At 41.5% G+C, this 15323-nt stretch overlaps 1 pseudogene; it reads left to right on the forward strand.

Moving 5' to 3' along the window:
- The first annotated feature begins 14088 nt into the window (after window positions 1-14088).
- On the forward strand, window positions 14089-15022 carry LOC132543429 (uncharacterized; annotated as a pseudogene).
- The last annotated feature ends 301 nt before the right edge of the window (window positions 15023-15323 follow it).

The following is a 15323-nucleotide window of genomic DNA, read 5'->3' on the forward strand; positions in this document are numbered from 1 at the left end:
CGGTAAAGCGACATTCACCGATGTTAACTATTTTCTAGATCCTTGTGGATGTGCTTTAATATATTTGTTGATCTTCCAGGTTTCTGTTAAGCCTTTGATGGATTTTGTTTATATTTAGCCTTGTCGGATAATATAAAATAAGACAATTTGCTGTAACACGAGTTCAGATTAAAACTACGCACCGTTTCTTAAATATCCTTCTAAGGCTAGTTTTAAATGAGTCTGTTTTGGCTGATTGTCTTACATTGTAAAATCATGAATTTTCGAGTATTTTTATTTCCGTTGGTTTTGCGGGTACTCTTAAGCCACGAATTCATATTTATCTACGAAGCGTTAAAATAAGTACGACTTTTGTGCTATATTTATCCATGATATCAATTTTTCACAAAAGATTTTTTGCTTTTCTTTTTTTAAGCACGAAAACCGAGCCAAACGAAAATATAGGATTTTACAATATTCGAATCGTGAAACAATCGTCTTATTGTCCACAGTTTCAAAAATAGTTATTATCAATGTGAATCACAACAGATGATTAAAATCGCTCTATTCAAAATGTAATGATGATGTTTTAAATATCAAATAATCGGTCATGTAAGACGGGAAGTGTTACTGGCGGAATGTTTCTAATAATATAAATAATGATAGGAGGAATCGTCAAGATGGCCGCTGGTGCAGGTGGGGCGTGAATTGCTCTCTCGGCGATTTAGATTTTATCCCGTTTTCACTTCTCCGACGATCACCGTTTTGTCTTCAGTTTGTGCTTTTTCATGACGCCTTAAGCTTGTTCAGCTTATCAGTGATTCCTGCCGAGGAGACTTTGAAGTTTTGAGGTGAGGACTGTTGTGCGGTGGATGTTCACTATTCCGAGGAACCAAGGTACTAACAAACCCAGTAACTGTGGTATGTTTCCTTTTCTTTCCTCTCTGTGGGGATATGGAGATGTGCATCCTCATCCTGGGCCTATACAATTTAAATATCATTATTAGAATGCTAGGAGCATTGTTAACCAAATGAATATATTGAATCCAATTTTTGTCCCACGGATTCGACATGATAGTTCTCAGTGAAACCTGGCTGCAGGGTGGAATTTTAAGCGGTGGGTTGTTTGACAGCTCGTTTTTCAATGTCTTAGAAATGACAGATCCTTATCTACTGCTACAAAAGCAAGAGGTGGAGGTGTTTTACTTGCTGTGAACTCGAATTTTCATTGTGAACACAGACCTGATTTAGAGGCCAATTTCGAGGGTGTATGGATAGAACTGACCATTTCGAAATGCCGACTTTATGTCGTCTGTATAAATCTACCTCCCGATTATCGTATTGACTACATCTCCGAATTTGAGAAGTCCGTTGAAAATGTGTTTAATAATCTAGACAAGAACGATAAAGATAATGTATTTGGTGATTTTAACCTTCCCGACTGTACCTGGATTAACGATAATAGTTACCCTTTCTGGTACCCCAGTGTACCAACAACAATGTTCTTTACACATCTATTATTGACTGTATTAGCGAGCACTAGAACTAGATAAATTAGGCTTATCTTATATTTGGAATATAGATACTGTAAATACTAACCTATATAAAATAACAGAACAGAGATTTAAGGATTGTTACTCACAGGAAATGAGAGCAAGAATTCATAATGCTGTCAGAGGTAACCTATATAAACATTTGATCGATGATTATTGCATGCAATATTATTTACTAAAACCCATCGATTATACTTATAAACAATGTTTAGCAAGCATTAGAGTGTCGTCACATCAGTTAAAATTGAAAACGGGCGCTATCTTAACATTGAAAGGAGACGCAGAATAGGTGAATGCTGCGAAAACAATGAAATTGAAGACGAATTTTGTTTCATACTCCAGTGTGTTTTTATAAGGAATTAAGACGAAGGTATATTGAAAATTATTATTATAAATCACCTAGCGTTTTCAAACTAGTACAGCTGTTAAGTATAGATAATGTGAAGGACTTAAATAATCTTGGCAAATATATTTATTTAGCCTTTAAGAAAAGAAAAACACACTTCAGATAATGGTGATTACTCTTATGTTATTCCTATAACAATGCAATGTGGAAAATGAATAATGACTTATATATTGATGTATACATATATTTTCGCCCACCTTACTAATTTGATGCTTGTATAAAAAGATATATTCGTTTGATTAATTTATATTAGATTTAACATTAAAACTTTTGATTTGCAACCAAAGTAATTTGTCTGTCATTTGGCGTGTGGCTGAGATAAAAAAAGTATCATATAACTGCATATAAGAAGAACTTTGTTTATAACTATGCTATGTGCATACCAGGATAGATAAAGGTATAACACCTAATATGTATTTATTGTGCATGACTTTAAGAAAGAGAAAATACACCAATTCGTTATCAATATATACATAATAATACCTTATGTGTGCGTGAGTGTTATGTGTGTGTGTTACTAGATGCTTTCTACTTAACCATTGAACGTCTGTCAGATTGCATTTATTGTCAATATGAATGCAATCTGGATGCCAGATAAATAATCATGACGTCCTAACGGACGTCATTCTATTTATCTGTAGTAATGTTATTTTGACATATTTTAATATATGTGCTATATGCATTTTTATTGTTTTAATATTATCGTTAGGCGTTCGCGTGTCAGAACCAGAAGTCAACCTTTCGTATTATTCGGTACGTGGCGCATTGCGACATGGACTTTAGCGCGCGCGCGAGTATGGCACGTGAAAGTGAAAGTGGAGCGCGAGATGGATGTGACGTTTGTATTTGTAAACCAGTTTGTCCAGTCTGTCTTATCTATTATTAGTATATTTACGGGGGATATTGGGTGATAGGGTAGCGCACTGGTCATTTTGGGCAGAGCGGCCGATGCGGCAACATTAACAAGTTACCTAGTCATAATTGCTATTTGTGGGACACTAGCTATAGGAGTAATTGTAAGCTTCGAGCCAGAATTGGTGCTCGGCGGACTTCGTCCGGGAAAAAAACCTTCTTCGCATTGAAGAGGTTTTTTTTTATTACTATCTGAAAATAAACGCTTAAACGAACCCTCGGAGTTGTGGTTTTGGTATGCGAAGAAGCACGACTACTACATTGGCGCCCATGTATTGTTGACCTATGGCTAGTGCACCCGAAGTTACGTTTGACGGGATGGTGTATATAGAATATACCGTGAATGATCCTTTACCTGTGGTAATTCATGTGTTGTGAGTGTTTACCTGTGAGGCGTGCTCGGATGGCCTTCGGACGACATTGACCAACGAGCGATTTGTTGTGTGTCACGTGATTGCGATGTGCAACGTTGTTGGGATAATTCATAGTCTTAGACCCGGAGAACTGCATTTACTGGAACGACTAGACCCCTTTGCCGTGCACAGTAATTGACTTTAGTGTACCACTGACTTTCTTCCAATTTTGTATCCTGTACTTTTAATTTATAAATGCTTTGTATACAATATTTGTGTATGTTTATATTTAGGATTATTTTGTATTTTTCTTGTAATTTCATTTCCAATATTTGTGTGTATTTAGATTGAAATGATTTATGTTGTATTTCCGGTAAGCTTATTTTTGGTTCTTCCGGTAGAAACTTTACTTCCGGTTATGTTTTTTTATTTTGCGATACACTTTACGAAAACATTTTTTTGTAAGAAATTATGTTAGATAATTCCTTTGAATTTAAATTATTGATCATTTTATTAAATTAATTTTTTTTTCTCTTCATTTATAATTTGAATATATCTATTTTTCGGTCAGTTCCTTTCATTTCTAATTGGGATTTTGTTTTCACTTGTACGTTCTCTGACCGGGTTGATAGGTTATTATTTTTTTATTTTAGTTGTTGCAAGTTAGGACTTGTTCGATTTTTGGGTTGAAATCAGAATATATTTTGGGTACATATGCTAGGATATAAGTTTACGTTTCTTGTTCTACATGTAGTGTGGATCTCTATTTATGTTGAGTGAATGTCCGTGTGCTAGTTGCTATTCATCGCGGAACGGATCACTGCGAATTTATTCGGCTGAACGCAACCGGTAATACTTGTTTAATTGCATCTCCTGGTGGTTGATGTTGCGGCGCTTGCAGGTATTAGTATGTTTTAAGGTATATATAGAGTTCAGGGAAACAAGAGTAAACTACTTGTTCTGTGTTTGGTAAGAACACATATGTAAATTTGGTGGTTATTTCAAGAATAATGAGGGCGAACACCATATCCGGTTCCATCCATTTATTAGGTAAAACCCTAAAGACCCTACAACATAACATACATAAAACACATAAATACGATCCCTTACAATACATTAAATATCTCACGTAATATACATTACAGATAATATCACAGTTGTAATTATCTCAAAAGAGAGTTCAATTGTTCCACAATGTACATGTATAATTACTGTACTTATATTATATAAATACAAATACTTAGTTCAACATAAAAAAAGGAATATAGCGACACACTATAGCTACGGTACGTTACACGTTATTTAATAATTCAATAGAACATTATGTAATTATAAACAATATGTAATGTGAAAACATACCCCAACAATGGGTTAAGGGTCCTAAAGTAACATAGGGCTCGATCGTAGGCAAATGACTGATATCATTGGATCGTAGATCTAGATGATTACTGTAATTAAAACAACGCATATATAAGTAATTACAAAGTACGGGTCATTGTATATTTCAAACCGACGGTAAGATCGGCAGTATTATAAGCGTATACAATAATGAATTTTGATAAATAAGTTTCTACATCATTACAAATGACGTTACACAAGATATATAATACAATAATTGATGTTTCAAAGCAATAGGTAAAATATGACTTACAATTTACGGGACAAATGTGTTCGTAAGCCGGACGGAGGTTTCAATCGTCCGTAGTAGTCAATGTCCCCTTTGTCCACTAAAAACCCGCCAAATACAGACAAAGACCAAAGAACGAAAACGAGACAATAACTGGACATATATAGACACACTACGTCACACGGGCAAACTGGACATATAGACGCAACATATATACATACATTTATAACGATCACAGACGGCGCGAAAATCCCAACGACGCGACGCTAGACAACAGCGGCCAAAATTACATAAAACTTAACCCTATTACATCCTCCCCCCGCTAAGGAAAAGGGACGCCCTCGACACCTTAATGATACAAGGATAATTCACACTATGTCAACATTTGTTGATATACTTATCAAAGAGAATAGCTTACACACTACATATTAACATCACTAAATACACTTAGAATTGAATACAATTCTGAAATAGATTAAAAACAAATATCATTCACGACAAACATAGTGAAAATGTCGCAATCACTGATGAATTACAAACTGTCACAACTAAACATAGATATCAAAATAAGCAAATACGTTTAAAGCTTATATATCACAAATGGTTCTGATTAAAGCAGTGGAAGCATCTGGAGGAATTCTGAAGAACACACCTTCATTTGCCAAGTTTTCCAAAAGCTTTGCCTTAAGGTTCCACGAAGCGACATTTACTTGCGAACTCTTTGCTCCTCCCATTACAAATTCACCCGAAGTTTGCCATTGTGGCGGTCTGGAAATTCGTGTAGATCTTCGGGGAAGAGGCACCGGACGCTCTGACACATGTTCCTCGTTCGTATGAGATTCGTCTTGGTCCAAGACATCATCAGTTGGGATGACAACTGTATCCTGCCCAAGTTCACCAGTAGATGACACTACTGAGTCTGACTTCGGAACATCATCTTGTTTTACGTCTTTATTGGCATCATCTGCTGGTCCTCCCTCCTCAGTAGAGAACTGGTCGTCACCAGGCGGACCAGTGGCAGACACAGGAGAGCCTGGATCGTCATCCGGATCCCGTACTGCCGTATCGCCTTCTTCATCATCTGACTCCGAACTGCCAGCTGTACAAGGTGCCAATAAAACATTTGTATCCTCGTTGTCAGAGTCTTCTATATCTGCGAGGGCTAAGTTTGTGTTTTCCCTGGAAGGCTCAACCTTGCTATCCAGATTATCCAAGGACATTTCTTCGTGTGGAATGTATCCTATAGGCAACAGGTTGTTTCTGTGTAAGGTTCTTGTCCTTCCCTCTGCTGAATCTGGTTCCACTACGAACACAGGAATATTCGGGTTAGGTTGGTTAATCACTGTACAGGCATCTTCCTCCCAAAGGTCTTCCAGCTTGTGCTTCCCATCAAAAGCTAGCTTCTTCACCAATACACGATCTCCAACCTTAACAGGCAATCCTCTGACCTTGAGGTCGTAATGGGCCTTCTGTCGCCTCTTCGCTTTCGATAGCATCTCTGAAGCTAAGTCGTAACTGAAGGTTAATCGATCCTTAAGGTCCTTCGTGTAGTCGGAGAGAGTCTGTTCTTCTTTAACAAGTCCACCTAAACCAAACACAATGTCCAATGGTAGACGAGGCTCTCTTCCAAACATGAGATAAAAAGGTGAAACTTTAGTAGACTCATGACGGGTGCAATTGTAGGCGTGGACTAAAGATGGGATATATGCCTTCCAATCCTTCTTTTCTTCTGGTTTCAGAGTGCGAAGCATAGAGATGAGGGTACGATTAAACCGCTCAGTAATTCCATTTCCCATGGGATGGTAGGGGGTAGTATGTGATTTCTCCATCCCGAGAAGATCACAAAGTTCCGATATAACTTCACTTTCAAAGTTTGGGCCTTGATCAGAATGTAGGCGTCTTGGAATACCATAGTGAATGATGAAATTGTTGTAAAGGGTAGCAGCTGTTGTCTTCGCAGTTTGGTCTCGAGTTGGAAATGCCTGCGCGTACTTTGTAAAATGGTCTGTGACAACAAGGACGTTGGCAAATCCTCCTTTACATGGTTCCAGAGACAGAAAATCCATGCACACTAACTCAAGCGGATGAGAAGTGTGTATCCCAACCAAGGGTGCTCGCTCATTCCTCGAAGTCTTAGCTCGGATACAGCGTGGACACTCGTTGACCCACTCCTCTACATCCTTCGTCATGTTGGGCCAGTAGAATCTGTCACGTAGTAGAGATAATACCCTGTCCCTCCCAGGATGTCCTATGTCATCATGGAGTCCTTTCAAGACTTTCTTGATGTAGGCCGAGGGTAAAACTAGCTGGTAGTGGTATACACCATCTCTATTAACCTCCTTAAACAGAACGCCACGACGCATCGTCAAGCTGTCAGCAATCTTGAACATCTGGGAATTCTCTTTAGTCGCAGGAAAATCTCGACGATTCGGTTTCCTGTACTTGGATACTAACTGCATCCATGGACGCAACAACACATCTTGTCGTTGGACTCTTCTCCAATCCTTTGATGTCATCTTCTCTAAATCACCAACGCAAGGATCCTCAAGGGCATCAGCAACTTGCGCAGGTGAACAAAGACTTTCCACAAAAGACAGCGAAGAAGTGATGGACTGGCTAACTGCACGGACAGAATCCATGGTCATCGGAAGCCTGGAAAGTGCATCTGCATCAGCATTGCTTTTTCCTGGCCGATAGCGAATGTCGAAATCAAAAGCAGCTAACGCAGAAACCCATCTGTGTCCAGTTGCATCCAACTTCGCTGACGTCAAGACATATGTTAAAGGGTTGTTGTCCGTGAAAACCGTAAATCGTTGTCCATAGAGATAATCGTTAAATTTCTCAGTAACAGCCCATTTAAGCGCAAGGAACTCTAATTTGTGGGCGGGGTAGTTCCGTTTTGATTTGGAGAGTCCTCTACTTGCGAAGCTGATTGCGCGGAGACTGTCACAGGAACAGTCCTTAAGCTTCTGAAAGGCTTGCATCTCAGCTTGACCCCATTTCCAGTCGGAATCCGAGTTCTTCTTTGTCTTGTTCTTCTTTCCTCCAATCTTGGCTCAAGCAGGTAACAGCTCGTTCAAGGGTTTAGCAATCTTAGCGAAGTCCTTGATGAACTTCCGATAATACCCTGCAAAGCCCAAAAAGGCACGGACTTCCTCTGGAGTAGTGGGCTCTGGCCAGTTCAGTACCTTCACGATCTTGCTTGGATCTGGTGAAATTCCCTCCTCAGAAATCATATGTCCAAGGTACACTGCTCTCCTTTGGAAAAACTTACATTTCTTCGGAGACAACTTCAAACCGCACTTTCTTAATCTCTGAAGTACCTTTTCCAATCGGCGAAGATGTTCCTCAAAAGTGTTTGAAAAGATAATGAGATCGTCCAAGTAAATCAGGCAGATGTTGAGATGAAGGTCCCCTAGGCATTCCTCCATTAACCGCTGGTATGTTGCGGGAGCGTTCGACAGGCCAAATGGCATCCTGGTATATTCATAAAAACCAAGGGGCCCAACTGTAAAAGCTGTACGTTCCTTATGACAGTCATCAACCTCAACCTGATGGTAGCCTGACTTCATATCCAGGACTGTGAAGTATCTTGCTCCAGACAAACACTCAAGAATATCCTCAATTCTGGGCAAAGCATAAGAATCACGTATCGTCCTCTTGTTAATTTCTCTGAAGTCAACACACATACGTAGTTCTCCGTTCTTTTTCTTGGCTAGAACAACTGGCGAAGACCACGGGCTGTGTGACGGACGGATGATCCCTATGTCCAGAAGAGTATGGAGATGGTTCTTTACTTCCTCGTACATTGATGGGGGTATCCTTCTGTGTCGTTGCTTGATAGGCGTTGAATCATGCATGTCTATCCTGTGCCTAACTGCATTGGAAAATCCAATATCCTTATCATTCTTGGAGAAGATATCCTTAAAGGACATGATGAGTTGTCTCCCCTCCTCAATTTCTGTAGCTGAGAGAAAATCTTCATCAATCTCAATCTTCTCCATCAACTTTTCTATCTCCTCTACTTCATCTGTCTGGTCATCCTTATCCAGAATGGTAACTGGTGTAATCTCACACAGTACAGCCTTTGGCGACACAGATAAACACCTACTGGTAGTGTTAGCAAGCTCCACCTCCACATTCCTATTTCCTTGGTAATGGTAGGAGATCAATCCAGGAGTAATATCCAAACCTTCTGAGGTAACACAGTCTGTGGCTGGCTGGATTATCGCACAAGTGGGATGGTAAGGTAATTCTCTATCGGAGTAAGTCTTCACCTTCACCTGCGTATTAGGCTTAATATTGATGACCTTATCCTCGGCACATCTCAGGACACCGAGGCGAAAATTCCTCCGATTGAGTTCCTTTTCCCTTAGAGAAAGACATCTGAAAGCCAAAAACCAAGGCGTAAACAAATCTGCACTCTGTAGAAATCTTGCTCCGTTATGTTCACGACACTTGTCCATAAGCACAGTCAAAACATTTGTGCCTAACAAAACTGGTATTTTGCTGTTGTAATCACTGTCAGGAACAACTAAAAGAATACAGTCCTGCACATTAGTACCTGATAGTCCTGGCAACTCAACACTAACTTCAATAAATCCATGATAGGGTAGTGGATTACCATCTGCACATTCAACATTTAAAATACAGTCCAATGGTTGTATAGGCAAGTGTGACAAATGCGTATTATAAAATGATTCTCCAACTGTTGATACAGTAGAACCAGTGTCCAGTAATGAAGTGACCTTATGTCCGGCTATAAGAATGTCCACTTCGTTTGAAGAACCAACAAGTTGAACTTGATCTTCTGTATCTGTAGGAGACTGTAATATGAAACCTATGGCCGTCCCCTTCCCACAGGTCCTTTTCCGTTTAAATGACGACCTCGGTTGTTGAACTGACCTCTACGTTGATGATCAAGTCTGACCTTGCATCCTAGCTGTATGTGTATATATTTACATATATGAACTTTGTGTTTGTTTTCTTTAATATTTTATTTGTGTTTTGTTACTTACACTGTGACTTTGACTATATCATGGCTGATCCTAAGGAACAAGTAAAATTTTCACAAGCGGAAGGTGGATCTGTAGAGGATGTGTCAAAACTCTTTCAGCAGATGGGTGCTAGACCTAAAGGTGAGCATTTGGTTAAGCTTAGGAGTCAGATGATGGATTTCCTTAATGCAACAGGAGGATTGGACTCTGCTGATACATCGGTGGCTGGACAAGGGGTAAGTGGGAATCTACCCTATCAGAATACCAGTTCTACAACAGGCTCTCTTGATACAAGATTTTACAAGTTGCCATTATTTTCCGGAGATCAGGGGAAGGGCAAGGCTACCTTCGACTTATGGAAATATGAGGTGCAATGTTTGATTGACACGGGTAAGTCACCGGATGTTATTGGACAGTCTATCCGTAGATCTCTGAAGGGAACTGCAGCCAGAGTAGCTATGAGACTGGGAGCTAATGCTACGCCAGCGGAGTTGATAGCTAAGCTAAGGAGCTTATATGGCATAGTCGATGACCAGGAAACTCTGTTGGAGAACTTTTATGCGGCACACCAGCAACCCAAAGAGACTGTCATGGAATGGGCTTATCGACTGGAAGATTTACTGCTCAGAGCGGATTCTAGTATAGCACCTGATGAACGCAACAAACGATTGCACAACAAGTTTTGGTCTGGGCTGAGACAAGACTTAAGAGATATTACTGGCCATAAACACGACTCCATTGCTGATTGTGAAGAACTATGTATAGCAGTTAGATCGGTAGAGAGGGCTCGAGATAGTCAGAAGTCAGCGAAGACAACTGCTACCGTCAACGCAGTTGTTGAGGGGGAGGAAAAGGAGGATTTGAGATCCATGGTCAACCAACTGGCTGCTGCTATTCGGAGGTTAGAGAAGCAGGTATCTGGTACGACTTCTTGGAAGGACAACAGAGATTTCCGGAACAAGAATAGAGGGAACTCTGGTAAGTATAGAGGAGGATCTGTCTGCCGTCCCAAGCAGTCACAAGAGAAGTCAGAACAGGAAGGTGAACCTTCGGAGAGGAAGCCTGACATCATATGTTGGAGATGCAGACAGCCGGGACATGTGAGAGCAAGATGCAGGGTTATCATGGATCACTCTCGCGAGTCGGTGAAAGGCAAGGAGTCTATGAAGACGGACCGCTCATAGATTTCCGAATCCAAGGTCCGAACACAGGAGCAAAGGCCACGAAGACTGGGATGCAGCTGATTGGCAATGCTAATGAAGTGGATGCTACTATGCTACTATAGAAGGAATTGGAACTAAGGCATTATTAGATGTTGTTTGGAACAAATGTCCTATCTGTACTGTTGAACGAATGTCGTGACAGGGATGGACCACGATTTTTACAGGGTGGTTTGGATACGCCATGGTTTTTGGCTTTTGGTTGCATGATGTTGAGAGATCGAGATTTAGTAAGAAACAGGAATTGTATTGGCCTTGTTAAGAATGCAGGGAATATGGATTGCATCCTGAGACCAAACTCTACTATTATTCTGAAGGTATATGTTGACCAGAGGTGTGCCTATCCAACTACATGTGCTATAATGCAGCCTTCAGAGCGATCCAAGTTATCCAAGGATATTGATGTTACACCTACAGTAGTTTCCTATGACTGCGAGGATACCCGTCCATTGGATGTGCAGTTATCAAATCTAACTACACAGACGTTCGTCATTCCACCTAAGGCGATTTTGTATGAGATACAGCCGGTGGTTGTGCAGGATCTTCCCACTGTAGAGATAGAGGCGAAGGTACCAGAGTCCTTTATGGATAAGATCGACTTTTCCAATTAAGCTGTCACGGAAGAACAACTTCGGCTAGGGACGGAACTCATTCGGGGATTCGAGGATATATTTTCTCACGGGGACACCGATCTCGGATGTACCAATCTCGTTAAGCATCGAATCGACCTGACTGATCCAGTTGCTTTTAAACAACGTCACAGGAGAATACCACCTTCCATGTATGATGAAGTCAAGACTCATATCCAGCAGTTGTTGTCTGCAGGAATTATCAGACCTTCTCACAGTTCTTGGTCATCGAATATCGTTCTTGTTAGGAAGAAGGATGATTCACTAAGAATGTGTGTGGATTTCCGGCAACTGAATCAACGGACAATTCGAGATTCATACGCGTTGCCACGTGTTGAGGATATCCTGGATTGTTTGGCTGGATCTCATTACTTCACAGTGTTGGATTTGAAGTCAGGTTATCATCAGATTGAGCTAGAGGATGAGCATAAGGAGCGTACTGCATTTTCTGTTGGTCCACTTGGATTTTATGAGTTCACGAGGATGCCTTTTGGACTTACCAACGCTCCCGCGACGTTTCAGCGTTTGATGGAGAGATGCATGGGGGATCTCCACTTAGCCATCTGCTTGATATATTTGGACGATTTGATTGTTTTTTTCACGGACGTATGATGAGCATCTGGTGCGATTAGGCAAGGTGTTTCAGAGACTCAGGGATAACGGTTTGAAGCTTGCGCCCAAGAAGTGTCAGTTCTTCATGAAGAGAGTTGCCTACGTCGGACATATCGTCACTCCGGAGGGTATTGAAGCGGATCCGAAAAAGACTGAAAAGGTGCGAGACTGGCCGACGCCGTCTAATGCTGAAGAATTACGCCAGTTTTTAGGATTTGCTGGTTATTATAGGAAATTCGTAAAGGATTTTTCAAAGATAGCTAAACCTTTGACTGACCTGTTACCCCCAACTAGAGCCAAGAAGGGAAAGCGGAAACCTGATGGGAATTGTGTTAAGTGGCTATGGACATCAGAACACGCCACGGCGTTCAACGGTCTGAAGGAAGCACTATGTAACCCACCTGTGCTTGGTTATGCCAACTACAGCCAGCCGTTTGAACTTCACATCGACGCAAGTACCCTAGGACTAGGAGCCGTATTATACCAGGAGCAGGATGGGAAAATGCGACCAATTTTCTACGCCAGTCGAGGATTGAGCAAGTCGGAGAATAACTATCCGGCTCATCAATTAGAATTTTTGGCATTAAAATGGGCCATTACCGAGAAGTTCCATGACCATCTATATGGACAGACATTTACTGTCTTGACAGACAACAATCCGTTGACCTACGTCTTGTCAAAGGCTAAACTCGACGCCACGGGACATAGATGGTTATCAGCTCTGTCGGCTTACAATTTCAGCATTAAGTACCGACCAGGACGGAATAATGCTGACGCGGATGCTTTGTCGAGGCTTCCCGGATGTGATATTACGTCAGAGACTGTACAAACTGTCTGTAAAACAGCAATGTCTTGTAACGGTTCCCTGGTGGAATGTTTGAGTCTGTCATCTGAGGTTCTGGATACACTGGACATGAGTGATGGAAACGGATTCCAAGCCATGACACCACATCAGTGGCGAACTCTTCAGGCGGAGGATGAGGTCATTGGGGAATGGTTACCCGTCATAAGGAGGAACTTGAAGCCTAACCGCAGACAATCATCAGCTATTCCAGAAAACGCTACCCTTACCAGATGCTCGGATAGCTGGAAATTGAAGCGTTGGGTGTTGTACCGCCGTATATTGGATGGTGAGACTGAAGTAGATCAGTTGGTACTTCCGGTTAGCATGCGGGAGAAGGTGTTGACGACATTACACAATGATATTGGCCATCCTGGCCGAGAAAGGACGTTATCTTTGTTGATGGATAGACAAAAAACGTCGAGACGTGGTTGAAGGAATGCAGAAGATGTCTGCTTACGAAATCGTCGACTAACATAAGAACACCTTTAATCAACATTGTCACTACCCAACCAATGGATTTGGTATTTATTGCTTTTCTTAAGCTGGAAACATCCAAGGGAGGAATCCAAGATGTTTTAGTGATCACCGACCATTTTACTCGGTACGCCAAAGCCATTCCTACTCGGAAGCAGTCAGCTAAGGCGACATGAGAGGCATTGCAAGGATTCATAGAGCATTATGGAATTCCTCGAAGATTACATTCCGACCAAGGGGCTAACTTTGAGGGGAAAGTTATATCAAGTTTGTGTGACACATTGAAAATCGCTAAGTCGAGAACAACACCTTATCATCCTAGCGGAAATGAAATGTGTGAGCGTTTTAACAGAACCCTTATCGACATGTGAGGCACCCTGGAACCGCACCAGAAGAAAGATTGGAAGAGTTTTGTAGGTTCGCTAACATATGCGTACACCTGCACGAGACATAAGACAACGGGGTATTCGCCATTCCAATTAATGTTTGGGCGACAACCACGGTTACCCGTTGATCTGCTGTGCGGATTTACTGAAGAAATTCCTTCATCTAGTATGCCAGACTTCGTCAAGAACATGAGGGATAGGATGATTCAATCCTTCAAGTTAGCGAGTGGCAAGGCTCGGGAGTCACAGAAGCGCCAGAAGACGGACTACGACCTGCGCAGTAGAGAAGCAGTTCTGGAACCTGGTGACCGAGTTTTGGTAAAAGTCTTCGTTTTTGAAGGACATCATAAGCTAGCTGATCGTTGGGAGCCTGAAGTGTATGTTGTGAAAAGTATATACCGTAATTAGAGAGGACGGAGAGGGAAAAAGTAAAACCCTTCATCGAAATAATCTTCCCATTGGGACTATACCATTGGAAGTGGATACAGTACCTATATCACGGCCGCCCCGACCGGTGCCACGTGTCAGGAGGTCGAGGGTGGAATGTGGATCACGTCATCAGGAGTCTGTGACTGAGCCTGTTGGATCGCCACATGTAAGTGACAGCGATGACAGCTCAGAAGAGGAATTTGTGGGAATGGACGTCCCTACCGACGTTCATCGGCCATCCACATTGGATAAGGTGCAGTTGACTGGGGATATAGCACCTGAGCCTGGGCCTCAGACTGACTTCGATGATGTGGAGACGTCGGAATCTGAACCGGAAGATGAACCTGCAGCTGCAGCTGCAGAGCAGGGGAATGTTTCTTTGCCTGTTCCGGTGATTCCAGCACCAAGGAGGTCAACGAGAGACAGACGACCGCGGAATTGGATGAAGTCAGGCGAGTTTGTGTGTTCGCAGCAACCTGTTGGAGCAGATACGGAGTGGAGGGCGAACGCTATGTTCTTGGTGAATGTAACCTCGTCAGCGTCCTTTGGAGCCATGCCAGTATCAGCTCAGCAGGCGCTGTTTAGTAGTTTAATCGGTTAATTTGATGTGTTTTTGTGTTGTTGCAACGTTGTGACAATGAAATTCCTCTCTTGATGTGATTGTTGTGTTACTGTGACCCTTTGGAAGATGTGGACATCTTTCGTTTGAGCGGGAGAGTACTATGTGAAAATGGGGAAATTGATAGCTGAAATTTTCTTTTCTCTGTTTTAGATTTCATATTGAAAGTTGTACCTTATTTCGTTGTAATTTGTTTTATAGCTGTCCTAGTTACACAGATGAGGAAATCTTCCATCTAAGGAGGGGAGAATGTAGTAATGTTATTTTGACATATTTTAATATA

Source organism: Ylistrum balloti, unplaced genomic scaffold (assembly GCF_031769215.1).
Source record: "Ylistrum balloti isolate Yb309-2 unplaced genomic scaffold, AGI_CSIRO_Ybal_v1 Utg369756, whole genome shotgun sequence".
Taxonomy (NCBI): domain Eukaryota; kingdom Metazoa; phylum Mollusca; class Bivalvia; order Pectinida; family Pectinidae; genus Ylistrum; species Ylistrum balloti.